Here is a 5,215-nt window from a genome sequence, read left to right as displayed (position 1 = left end):
ACTATATTATACTATCAAGTATCAGTGTACACATACAATGTGACCTGTTACATTAATACAGAGGCCACGGAAGGCCAGATCACTAATAGCCACTGTCCCCTGATATTACACTTTTTTACAATCACTTTGGCACTCATTTCAGAACCTTGATGTCATTTTTCAAAACTCTAGACACTAAACTCACACCCGATGATCAAAATGCACATTTTTCAAAACTCTAACACTTTTTTACAATTGCTTGGATACAATACACATCAACCTCAGATCATTTGTTCATTGAACTAAAATGACACAACTTACATCAAAGTATTACCATTTCAAAATGCAATTCACACATTACATCTGAGATCACTGTCTATTCATTTCATTACAAAGATCTAACTATCAATTGATACAGCTGCTCAAAATGATAAGTGACTGTTGCATTACTCTTAATGCATAATTTTATGGAAACTGACAAACAATATTCCATGTTTCGATCATGAAAGTTTCAGGATAATGAGATCCATTGACACCAATAACCGAGGAGCATGAACCAGTTGGACTACATTATCTATGGATGTAATATTTCATCATCATTCATCATCATGTAGCACTTTTCCACACCATGTTTTCAGTGTGGAAGGAAAGTTAGAAATTCTTTCTCTAATACCTGTTTTTCTCTCTTGTATACTTAAGAAAGATAAGGTCAAGCTAGAAGGTCAGGCCAGAAGGTAGTTTGATTTCTGTTTGTTATTTACGATGAGAATCTTGGAGACAATGTCAAACAGTATGATTGAAGTGCCTGCTCCCTAATCCATGTGTTGATCTATGAACTCTGTCCTATAATGATATAAATTCTGCTTAGCTAACTTTTAAGATAACATAGTAATGACTTTCTGATTATAACCAGCTCTTTGATTTTTGTGTATAAAAGCTCTGACTGTTAAAATGAAGGCAGAGCGACTTTGGGATCTACTTGAGTCACTGTTCCTCTCCACGCTGCGTGTATTAAAGGCATTGCAACTAACGCTCCAACCTGGTTGAAGATGATTGTTCTTCCACATCAGATTTGACATTACTGTATGTATGCAGGCCCTTGTAATTGCTTTTCCAATACTGCCAACTGGTTATTGATGATTGATTTCACATTGTGGTACGAGTATCGAGTGAAATGAGTGCTATCCACCCCAGCAACACAGTGATAACATGGAGCCGGCAAGTCATCCAGGTCACAATAGAGGTCAAGCAGTGGGAGGAGGAAGACGTGGTGGTCAAAGGAATGGAAGGGGACATGCACCCCTTCTGAGAGGTGGTCGTGGGCCTCGTCATAGAGGAGGGCTTAGGCCTCACCAGAGAGGCAGCCATGGGCCTCATTTGAGAGGTGTTGGGGGAACGTGGTAGAGGACAAGGCCACGGACCAGACAGCGGCAGCAACAGCAAATAGTGTCCAGTGAAATCCGAGAAATAGTTGTAGAGCATGTTGTAAATCATGGCATGACCATGACTGAGGCAGCTACAATGATTCAATCAAACCTCAGAATCAACTCAGGATCAACTGTGGCCTCAATCATCAGAAATTTCCGTACTGAGAAGCGGCAAGTCTTCAGCATGCACTAAACATTAGGCTACTCTCAATTGTCAAATGACTGTATACTGCATACCAATGTGTAGCACAGAGTATAGTGTGCCTTTTGAAAGAAATGCAGACAGAGTGAAGCAGCTGATGACTGAGTATGTTCAGGTATGTTCAGTTTCAAGATGCCTCTTGTGAAAAATGGTTGTGAGAACCTGAACCTGAACACAGGGCTGATGGAAATTTAGAAGTACAGTAATCAATCCTTTGTTTTGCTTTTTACACTAAGCCAGGTGAGGAACACTGCAGTTGACATTTTACTGTAGTTTTGTTCTTTTTTGTAGCTAATTATTGTTGCATGGATTCAAAGAAACCTATGGTGTGATTTGATTGTATTGCATCAATACATTTCAGATTTTGTTCAATGATTCCACTGTGTCTGTAGTATTCTCTCTACTAGTCCTTTTACAGTGATGTATTTATGTGTAGTACCATAATGAAACATGTATCACATATTTTGTACTACAATATTTAATGATTGTACGAACAACTACACAGTGAAACTATCGGTATCTTCTGTGTTACTATGTTACTATGGTATTTCATGATAAATGAGTTATTTGAACCAACAAGTCTGCAAGTGCAAGGTTTCTTTAAAGATATGAAAGGCTGTCCAATGTTCAAAACATTGTATTGTGCAGTGTTACAAGTGATGACCGTTTTGAGTTTTGTGTCTAGTTTTGAAAAATGACATCAAGGTTCTGAAATTAGTGACAAAGTGATTGTAAAAAACTGTATATTCATCCTATTTAATGTGCTCTTTTAAAATGTACTTTTCTTTTTTATGTTGCCATTTCTGTTCTACCAATGTTTCAGTTGTTAGCCAAAGATTGACAGAGTACATCTCATACACACAGGCCAGACAGCAAGGATTTCTTTTTGAAATTCAATTACAAATGCTGCATGAATTCATCAATACGATTAGAGCTCCTGAAAACTCACTCTACAGCATCTCATTAGCAGTGAAAAGAAACCAAGAAAGTTGGGACAGTTGACTGTTTACCACTATGTAACATCACCTTTTCTTTTAATAACACTTATTAAGCACTTGGGCACTGAAGACACCACTTGGTTAAGTTTAGCAAGTGGGATTTCCCCCCATTCATCCATTATGCATTTCCTCAGCTGCGCAACTGCACAGGGCCTTCGTTGTCTTAATTTGCACTTCATAGTGCGCCACACATTCTCAATTCGGAGACAGGTCAGGACTGCAGGCAGGCCATGCTAGCACCCGCACTCTCTGCCTACGCAACCATGCGCTTGTAATCTGGGCAGAATGTGGTTTGGCGTTATCCTGCTGAAAAATGCAGGGACGTCCCTGGAAAAGATGATGTCTCGATGGCAGCATATGTTGCTCCAAAATGTGTACATCTCTTTCTGCAAAAATGGTGCCCTCACAGATGTGCGAGTTACATGACAGACAGACACTCATACACACTGTCACACCCACACACACACACACACTTTCACAGACAGACACACGCACACACACACACACTTTCACAGACACACACACACACACACACACTTTCACACAGAGACAGACACACACACACTTACATACATACATACATACATACATACAGTGAGGGAAAAAAGTATTTGATCCCCTGCTGATTTTGTGCGTTTGCCCACTCACAAAGAAATGATCAGTCTATAATTTTAATGGTAGGTGTATTTTAACAGTGAGAGACAGAATAACAGCCAAATAATCCAGAAAAACGCATTTCAAAAAAGTTATAAATTGATTTGCATGTTAATGAGGGAAATAAGTATTTGATCCCCTATCAATCAGCAAGATTTCTGGCTCCCAGGTGTCTTTCATACAGGTAACGAGCTGAGATTAGGTGCACTCTCTTAAAGGGAGTGCTCCTAATCTCAGCTCGTTACCTGTATAAAAGACACCTGTCCACAGAAGCAATCAATCAATCAGATTCCAAACTCTCCACCATGGCCAAGACCAAAGAGCTGTCCAAGGATGTCAGGGACAAGATTGTAGACCTACACAAGGCTGGAATGGGCTACAAGACCATCACCAAGCAGCTTGGTGAGAAGGTGACAACAGTTGGTGCGATTATTCGCAAATGGAAGAAACACAAAATAACTGTCAGTCTCCCTCAGTCTGGGGCTCCATGCAAGATCTCACCTCGTGGAGTTTCAATGATCATGAGAACGGTGAGGAATCAGCCCAGAACTACATGGGAGGATCTTGTTAATGATCTCAAGGTAGCTGGGACCATAGTCACCAAGAAAACAATTGGTAACACACTATGCCGTGAAGGACTGAAATCCTGCAGCGCCCGCAAGGTCCCCCTGCTCAAGAAAGCACATGTACAGGCCCGTCTGAAGTTTGCCAATGAACATCTGAATGATTCAGAGGAGAACTGGGTGAAAGTGGTCTCAGATGAGACCAAAATCAAGCTCTTTGCCATCAACTCAACTCGCCGTGTTTGGAGGAGGAGGAATGACCCCAAGAACACCATTCCCACCATCAAACAAGGAGGTGGAAACATTATGCTTTGGGGCTGTTTTTCTGCTAAGGGGACAGGACAACTGCACCGCATCAAAGGGACGATGGACGGGGCCATGTACCATCAAATCATGGGTGAGAACCTCCTTCCCTAAGCCAGGGCATTGAAAATGGGTCAAATACTTATTTCCCTCATTAACATGCAAATCAATTTATAACTTTTTTGAAATGCATTTTTCTGGATTTTGTGGCTGTTATTCTGTCTCTCACTGTTAAAATACACCTACCATTAAAATTATAGACTGATCATTTCTTTGTCAGTGGGCAAACGTACAAAATCAGCAGGGGATCAAATACTTTTTTCCCCCACTGTACATACATATATATGGAAAAGAAACATTACAAGTATAAATCACAATAAGATGTAATAAAGTACAGATAAACAAAATGTAATAAAATGTGATCTTTTTGAAAATGCAGGGACGTCACTGGAAAAGATGATGTCTGGATGGCAGCATGTGTTGCTCCAAAATGTGTACATCTCTTCTGCAAAAATGGTGCCCTCACAGATGTGCGAGTTACATGACAGACAGACAGACAGACACTCACACCCACACACACACACTTTCACACAGAGACAGGCACACACACACACACACATACATACATACATACATATGGAAAAGAAACAATACATTTATAAATCACAATAAGATGTAATAAAGTACAGAAAAACTAAATGTAAGAAAATGTGATCTTTAATACACACAAATATGTATGGCTGGTCGGATGCGTCTTGGACTCGGGTTCCTCTTCATTACGTATAACGCTTTTGCCTTTTGCTAAAGCTTTCCGTGGAGGGGATCGTGGGTGAGTTTGTACCATTTTTGGGAGGATCTGCCTTGTTGGGGCGGAGCTGTGATCCAGGTGAACAGCAGATCGGGCATAGGTGGGCATGTGGGCAGAGGAGTAGGAAGGCCGGTCAAGCAAATAAGCTTGCTAAGGTACGCAGCAGCAGCAAGCAGCCCCCCCATCCAGCCAGCCAGCCAGTCTGGCTGGCAGTGACTGAGTGGTTGACAGACGGCAAGCAACGGAATGTACGTGCTCTGTGATGTCATAGCAGTCAGCTG

General features: G+C 41.1%; 1 non-coding gene across 1 annotated transcript; it reads left to right on the top strand.

The window, feature by feature from the left end:
* The first annotated feature begins 4,883 nt into the window (after positions 1-4,883).
* Positions 4,884-4,998, top strand: LOC136729858 (U5 spliceosomal RNA). Its single transcript, XR_010809120.1, has one exon. It is a non-coding gene; the product is annotated as a U5 spliceosomal RNA (small nuclear RNA).
* Positions 4,999-5,215: the final 217 nt, after the last annotated feature.

The sequence above is a fragment of the Amia ocellicauda genome, unplaced genomic scaffold, assembly GCF_036373705.1.
Source record: "Amia ocellicauda isolate fAmiCal2 unplaced genomic scaffold, fAmiCal2.hap1 HAP1_SCAFFOLD_31, whole genome shotgun sequence".
NCBI classification, from domain to species: Eukaryota; Metazoa; Chordata; class Actinopteri; order Amiiformes; family Amiidae; genus Amia; species Amia ocellicauda.
Note: the sequence above shows the minus strand (reverse complement) of the source record. Positions and strands in the feature narration are given on the sequence as shown.